Raw genomic sequence first — 9,201 nt, 5'->3', positions numbered from 1 at the left:
AATTCTACTAACGTCTTCCGCAGAACTAACCATCTCCCCATTTGCTGTCCTTAAGGGACCTATTTCATCTCTGCTCTTCGTCTTGTATATAACTGAAAAAAATTCCTTGGGGTTCGTCTTTGCTTGGCTGGCTACCCTCAACTCATATTCACTTTTAGCCTTCCTTGTTAACCTCTTAACTTTTCTTACTAATTCATGGTATAATGACCTTAAAGCTTCATCTCCAGCCTTTAGCCTCTTATATATAGCTAATACTCACATTACCTCCCACTACTTTCTATCTTGGGGCCGTAAATAGCAGCAAATGTTCAAAGTTATATAAACGTAGGAAAAAAAATAAAATAAAATAATATATATATATATATATATATATATATATATATATATATATATATATATATATATATATATATATATATATATATATATATATATATATATATATATATATATATGCGAATATATATATATATATATATATATATAATATATATAATATATATATATATATATATATATATATATATATATATATATATATATATATATATATATATATTCAAAACTATAAATATTTTTGCTAAGACTCTCTTTAATATGATACTCTCTCTCTCTCTCTCTCTCTCTCTCTCTCTCTCTCTCTCTCTCTCTCTCTCTCTCTCTCTCTCTCTCTCTGTGTGTGTGTGTGTGTGTGTGTGTGTGTGTGTGTGTGTGTGTGTGTGTGTGTGTGTGTGTATACTGACAGAAGAGCCAACCACCAGCAGACGAAAACAGGGAAAAGACAACACAAACAAAGGAAACGCATGGCAAAATATTCATGAGTCACCCAGAATATCTAACGCCTTTCTCGCCTTTCTCGTATTGACACATTTCTGAGCTGCCATGGAGGAGCGTGAACACAGATGACGCAATCTCGAAGAAGGAAAAATGCAGTCGTTCGGTGAAGTTTGATATGCTAAATTAACCCAAATGAAGTAAGCATGAACAAGAATTACTGATGATCTCAAAGTTAATTTTCACAGTATTCAGTTTCATATTACCATGAAATAATTCAAAATATAATGTTCGGGTGTTTGATATGATAAACCTAACTAAATGAAGTGAGCATAAACAAGAATATTTTTTTTTTTTTTTTTTTTATGTAAGAGGGGAAATCTGGCCATGGGCAACATAAAACGGAAAAAAAGGCCCACTTAGTCCCCAGTCCTCTTGTAAGTTCGAGAGTTAGCCAAAAGAAAGAGATAAATGTATTGAAATATCTCTCTTAAATTAAATCAAGTCCTAAGAAGTTGGAAATAAAGAAACATGTAGGGAGTTCTAGAGTTTACCAGAGAAAGGGATGAATGATTGGAAATACTGGTTAACTCTTACATTCGAGAGTTGGACAGAGTAAGGGTGAGAAGAAGAAACCCTTGTGCAGAGATTTAAACGTTAAGTTTCAGAGTATTCACCCTCCTACTTCATGTATTACACCACACTATGGCGTCGGCACAATCGCTATTCAATGAGTAAGAAAGGTTTTTTTTTTTTAGTCACGAGTTAATAATGTCACAGATAACATTGTGACATCAGCATCACAGATCAGCTTATCAAAGGCTACAATAAACAAATCAGCTCAGTGTAAAATAAATACGGAAAAAAGTACGATAAGCATTACAGAGAAAAGTGACAACGGACGGTGCCTCTAATCTAATAACTGTGAAAATATGGGTTTCAGTAGCACCACTAGGAGAATATCATTGAAGGAACTGCGACGGAACAGACCATGAAACCATTTATACCCGAAGGTTCATCTACTACAGGAGTTTTGTAGCTAACTCTATCGAGTGTTGCTGACCAATTCACCTGTACGCTACAAACTCCACAGTATTTCTACTGTGAAGTCTGTAACTCGTGACACATTCATAACCAAGAACAATTCACGCAGACTAGCTAGAAGCTACATACATGTACAATAAAAAAAGTTTCCAAATATCCTTAAGATTAGATGTATAATAACAATGACCCTGCGATACCGTGGATTCAATAGTAGTAGTAGTAGTAGTAGTAGTAGTAGTAGTAGTAGTAGTAGTAGTAGTAGTAGTAGTAGTAGTAGTAGTAGTAATCATCTTTCATACAGGGACTGCCACGTGTAGACTTGATGGCATTTTGCAGCTGCACAGCATAGACACACTATATACTGCAAAATCTGGAAACAGTCCAAGCCATTCCATGTCATATCAAAGCGGCAGCAAGACATCCCGTGGCAACTCTGCTGAACAAACACTCCTCATTAAAACGAAGGGTTATCACAAGACGGTAGACTCTTAATCTTCATGGTACACAACGCTTTATGACAGAGGCAATGGAGTTGAAGGTCATCACTGGCAAAACGAGGTAAGTACGCCATGTCAAGTGAGTAGTAGCACGGGTAGCATTGCAAATTATACATGTGAGTGATTGTCTTAGCTTCTGAAAATAATGAATATGCCAAAGGACTAAGAAGCTCAGAATCATCAACAAACACGATGAGATTTCCCAGACACAACAAAATTCAAAAGCTATAGAATTTTATGCCGCCAATCCCCCACTATCCCCCCAAAAAAAAATTATATATATATATATATATATATATATATATATATATATATATATATATATATATATATATATATATATATATATATATATATATATATAGTTTAAAGCACACTATAGGTTTGTTAAAAATGTAAGTCCAGTGGGAGAACGCTGATGTCAGGAACACAAATCCTTAATCCCTTCAGTACCATGACGCGTTACCATATTCATTCTGTTTACTATTCGATGACTTTATACAGCTTCAGAAACTTACGTTGGTGATTAGAATAGTGAAGACTTTGGCCATTAATCTTGTGACCTCATGAATCCTTCCTAATCCAAATAAACTCATCCCCAAAAATCAAGGTAAAAATGGGTCTCAGTATTGAAGGGATGAAGATCACGTGAGCTCCCCTAATGTGATAATGGCGTCCGGAATCACTCATGCCCACGCACTGTTTTTCACTAAGGGCTGGCAGGACACTGAGTCAGTATATCCTGTTAAATATAAAGTAAGTGAAAATGTTCCACACAGTTCTGTTAAGTCATGATATGTGAGCTTCTATTTCCTAGATTTGTTTGAATTTATTGTTGTACTATTCATCACCGTCATCAACATTGCTACCATCATCATCAACAGCAACAACAGCAACAGCAACAACAGCAGCCATTATAATTCCACTGCAGGACAAAGGTGAACGGATAATAGAACTCATTCCTTTGTTATTACTGTCCCGTAACCTACCGTGTGTGTGTGTGTGTGTGTGTGTGTGTGTGTGTGTGTGTGTGTGTGTGTGTGTGTGTGTGTGTGTGTGTGTGTGTGTGTGTGTGCGCGCGCGTTTGCGTGGAAAATAATGTAGAATCCAAATAGGAAAACTGACAACAACATGTAAGAGATAGCTGTGTGTGTGTGTGTGTGTGTGTGTGTGTGTGTGTGTGTGTGTGTGTGTGTGTGTGTGTGTGTGCGCGCGCTCACGAGAGAGAGAGAGAGAGAGAGAGAGAGAGAGAGAGAGAGAGAGAGAAGGGGCAGACAAAGACTAACAAACTTCACCATTTCCTTAACTCACGTGTAGCTTTATTACAACACAGATATTACACAATGATAACCTTCATCATCACAAACACTCCTAATCTTCACTCCCATAAGTCACGGTAAATACTGAATAATGAAAGCTTTTACACACACCACTTCAAATATCAAATACAAATACTGAGTGTGTGAATCAGGTCACTACTATCAGCCATCTGTGTGTGCCCAAAGGATAGTTTAAAGTATGATAAGCTGGCTCATGGCACCTCGCATGAGTAATAGCGCCCTCGCCCAACGCACGGGATGATGACTCAGCCTGCCCACCACTACGTCAGCCACCACTCACCTCTCCAGGAAGCAAACTACAGGAAGACCACCACCACCTTGAGAAGTTTAACCCTAAAGGAATTACCTACGGAAATAACAGTAATTTATGACGTATATGTATCAAATTGGTGTCCCTCTACCCCTTCAGTCCCAAGACGCATTTTTACCATGATTTGGGTATGATTAAGTGATTTTATTTACATTAGAAAGGGTCTATGAAGGTCAGAACATTAATGGCCACAGTCTTCACTATTTTAATTCCCTCATAAATTTCTGAAGCTGTATAAAGTTGCTAAATAGTAAGCAAAATAAATTCAAAAACGTATCATGGTGCTCAAGGGGTTAAACATCGTCAGTATTTCCCAGCACAAAGGTTCTCATTAATAGTATTTTTAAAGGTTGAATTATGTTCTCATTTTTTTTTTCCTATTCATAAGAAGCAATTCCCACTGAAGTATCGCTGTAAACATGGAAATATCCTTGTCTGTCTCGCTAACACAAACAAACGATATAACAATAATAATGATAATAATATAATAAAACGTGCCATGTCATTATTTCTCTCTCTCTCTCTCTCTCTCTCTCTCTCTCTCTCTCTCTCTCTCTCTCTCTGCGATAGTAACATGCAACAAGGCTCAGACGAATGAGATAAGGCTATAATTATCTCAGGAACACGGCATGCACACACTCGACACACTCCTGCTAGCCGTCCCTTCACTTCCACCATATTCTGCAACACTTCCCTTTGTACCTCTATTTTTCAAAAGGCTCCAGTTAAAACTTCACTATCTTCTTCTATGACCTTGAGAACCATGCCAATAATTTTTGTGGCTTTGGAAATACTCGTGGTTAGAGAGCAGACTGTTTATAAATGTGGAGCTGTAAATCAACGGTCTTTCTGTTTATTAAGGTCAGACAAGACAAAACAAAGCCAGAGATCGTCAAAACACCTATAGCCTACTGGAATTTCTCTCTCTCTCTCTCTCTCTCTCTCTCTCTCTCTCTCTCTCTCTCTCTCTCTCTCTCTCTCTCTCTTGGGGGAGGTAACTGATAAGAGATCATGTGACGACAAATAGTACAGTCATCACGACGCGGCCTTTGTGTATGAGATATGAGAAGAGGAAATAATTACGAGATACACGAATAAGCCTTGCCACTTCCTCGTGTGTTCAGTGAATTTAAAGCAATAATAATAATGACAATAATAATAATTCAAGTAATTTAATCAGTCTTTTTCTTTCTTATTTGTGTATAGCGTGCACTGTATAGTATGGCAAAGTGGTGTTTATGTAATTTGGGTGAGAAAGATGCGCGAACAACAATACTCAAACTGGTACTACCTCCTCAGGCAGACACACACACATAAGCAATTCCGAACAATCTCGTTTGAATTCATTAGTGAACAAGGCTGAAGAGAGGCGCTTTTAGTTATAACTTTGATGAAGAGAATATTTCCTCATTCACGGCAACAATACTACTGGTCTATCACTTACTCTCTCTCACTTAACACTGCTACGTCTTGCTTCGATTCCTTTTAATAGATTCTTGCGAAAATTACGGTTTTCATGATTTCAGTGCTAGTTTAACAAGGTTTATGAATATTTATTGAAGGAAAACCGCTATGAAAACTCGTCTTATATAATATTGCTGGCCTTTGAAAAAAGTCTTGATGGAGGAAGAAAGCATTTAACAATACGGGTCTGTGAAAGTTAAATAGTAATATAAACAATGCATCCCTTTTTTTGGACTGTTTTACGTATTTTCTGTCTTAAATTCTCCGGTAAACTATCTATATCCTATATAATCCCTGGCAATTGTATATTTCTTTAGTAGATTAAAAAAAAAAAAAACAAGATTCAGGAAAAGATACTAAACAAGGAGAAAGTGACTGCAATGTTGCTCCACACACTCACACACTCAAGCTAATTTTACATTTGTCTCAACTCCCACTGCACATGTCCCCCTTTTCTTAGCTACCCGCCCATCCCCTTACGTTAACTTTTTTTTTTTCCTTTACATGTCTCATTTTAACCATTTTTCTTCATTTTCCTTAGCTGTACTAGTTCCTTTAGCACATTTTTCCTTCTCTCCCCCATATCCTCATCCCTTCCCTCTTCCCTCCCTCGCACTGTGCTTCTTTGTCCTGAAGCAGCTATAGCACAAAACTTCACCCATCCAGCTCAATACTCCACCTGCAACACTACACGCGCAACACAATTATTCTTGCCTTGCATATCTTGACACATAGCACAGGGGCAGGAAAACACTCTCCTTAAACCACTCCTGTGTGTGTGTGTGTGTGTGTGTGTGTGTGTGTGTGTGTGTGTGTGTGTGTGTGTGTGTGTGTGTGTGTGTGTGTGTGTGTGTGTGTGTCAGACAACAGCATAGCCCTCACGTGCAAACACCAAGAATATGGACAGCCATGCATATTTCAGACAGCAAGAAAACACGCAATTTCGCAGCTAACCTAATGATATAATGACCATTCGCTTTCTTCCCTTCCCAACTACCCACCTACACACACATACAAACACACAACAAACACAGATGCACGTATACAAACAAGAACAAACATGTACACACCCACCCACTCACTCACCCACTCACTCGTTCTCCCTCAACACAGCGCAAATTCATGCTTAAATATTTCTTAGCATCTCCTTCCTCTTGGTCGAAACCCACCAACAACAAGTCCCTACCATAACCACCACCACCACCACGTATACCGCCACCCGGTCATTATAACCTTCTGCCGGCAACTGCTCCACACACTTGCCACCTACGATACCACCCCCAACAGTCTCAGTGAGAGTGTACAGCCGTATGATTCACCCAAAACTCAGTGCCACAGTGCCACCTTCCTTCCGAGTACCTCTGTTGTGTGACGTACTGCGACACAAGTATTGATGGAACAATGCCAAGGTCACACGCACCTCACGGAAGACATGACAAAGAACACACACACACACACACACACACACACACACACGGCCCGGTAGCTCAGTGGTTAGAGCGCTGGCTTCACAAGCCAGAGGACCGGGGTTCGATTCCCCGGCCGGGTGGAGATATTTGGGTGTGTCTCCTTTGACGTGTAGCCCCTGTTCACCTAGCAGTGAGTAGGTACGGGATGTAAATCGAGGAGTTGTGACCTTGTTGTCCCGGTGTGTGGTGTGTGCCTGATCTCGGGCCTATCCGAAGATCGGAAATAATGAGCTCTGAGCTCGTTCCGTAGGGTAACGTCTGGCTGTCTCGTCAGAGACTGCAGCAGATCAAACAGTGAATTACACACACACACACACACAGGTCTGTATTTTTCTTATGATGTAGTCTTTTTTATTAGTTTAAGTAGGTGGCATATCATTAACAGTTAAGATTTGAGTGTTACAACTGGTGAGGCACTGATATGAAGATTGTGCACACTTTCAACTCGTCTTCCTTTTCCTAATTTCCTGAGATTTCGTTAAGACTCTGGGTTCTCCTGGGCACTAATTGTTGAGGTTACACAAATTAAGAGATTCACGAGGTGTAATTAGTTTCTATGAAGTAGAATTTTTGTTAAATTGTTACCAAAATTATGAAAAAAAAAATATCAAACTCCCAATATTTTTCTTTATCGTAAGCTGATACGGTCTACTAAAGAAGACAGAACATCTTTAGATAGTTTCCCCTCTTGAGTTTTATCTTTAGTGATTATAACAGATAAATCTTCAGACTACTTTCTAAAGTTATTTAAAGCTTTCAAGGTATATTTTTTCAAGAGTGATGGTCTAATAAGGATTGTTCATCATTATTAGAGAAAACCATAAAAGCACGACTTTTCTCTGTAGGCTTTGAAAATGTATCATAATGAGAGAGTAACGCGTTTTAAGAATACTGGACTATAATGTTTTAATGTAACGATTGTACCTACGCAGTCCCTGATCCCAAACCCCGACCTGAACCCCCAATCCCCCAACACCCCCTCAGCTCCTCAGCCTCTTCCGCTTTCCTGCACGATAATGCCACTTCCTCACGCGACCGCAACCTTCAACCCTCAAAATTCCCCATCATCAGCTTGAGATTCAAAGTAATACTCTCACCTTCAAGAAACATGAGCCATATACCACTAATTCAGCTCAATCATGCACATTTTCTTTTCATTCATTCTCTCTACCTTAAAAAAATGTATTACTTTTTTTTCGTTTTTACATGGCAGGTTCTTACAACTTTGTGTGTGTGTGTGTGTGTGTGTGTGTGTGTGTGTGTGTGTGTGTGTGTATGTAAACCTAGGTGTTCATATATATCTGTTACTTAAATTGTATTAACTTTTTAAATGATTCTATATATGCACGGTCACTGGAGTGGTTTGTACATTATTATGATGTAATGGTTCAGTGAGTAATTTAATAAATGTCAGGGGTATCTTCAGATCTTAGACTAGTTAATTTACATTAGGACTGCTATAGGGAACCATCTGTGGCTCGACAGACTAGGTCGCACACATAGGAGTTACTTTTATATTATTTATTGTATGCAGTATCATGGCAATAAAAGAATAAATCAATCAGCCTTACCTTTCATTACTTCTTACCTTTCACTTTCATTACTTCTCATTAACTCATATTTTATCCTTCGCTTGACAACCGCCGTCTATTCTCAACTAAGAATTGCAATGGAGAATTTCCTTACCAGTTCTTATTACACCATATTGCTCTGGATTACCTGGGCCCCTCTTCCTTCTACGATCTCCCGTATGAACTCTATTCCCTATGTGTGGGCATCTGTGGGTCACAGAGAAAGATTTATCCACACTCAACTACTACTATAGAAGGAATGAGTCACGCCCCGATATTATTGATTGCACTCAATGAACTGACCACCTCAGTCTTGACTGTCTCCAGTCACACTTGTTTCTCCTTATAATCATCATCTTTCAATTTTAGCAAATACTCTTCAGAGCTGTACGCATATGGCTGTTGCCTCCCTCGATTCTTTTGATACACTCTATCAACTTTTACTCTGTTTTGTTCATCAGTACCCAGGAGATGATCCGTACATTTACTCCATCGTGCCTTTCACTCTAAAGAACTCTGAAGACTCTCTCTTTTATGTTTCCCACTTGTGACGTGGACTTCTGCAGCGGGAGGGTTATCAAGTCACTTTGAGGACTAGCTCTCCTAGTTACTTTTCTGGGTCCCTTATCTTTCTGAATTTCAGTCAAATTTGGTGACCATTTCCCTCTTAATGTAATAATCATATTAACGATTTTCCTTATAGTTAGTATTCAATTAGGTGATGGATACCTC

Source organism: Portunus trituberculatus, chromosome 14 (assembly GCF_017591435.1).
Source record: "Portunus trituberculatus isolate SZX2019 chromosome 14, ASM1759143v1, whole genome shotgun sequence".
NCBI lineage: Eukaryota > Metazoa > Arthropoda > Malacostraca > Decapoda > Portunidae > Portunus > Portunus trituberculatus.
The sequence above is the reverse complement of the archived record's forward strand: the minus strand, read 5'-3'. Positions refer to the sequence as shown.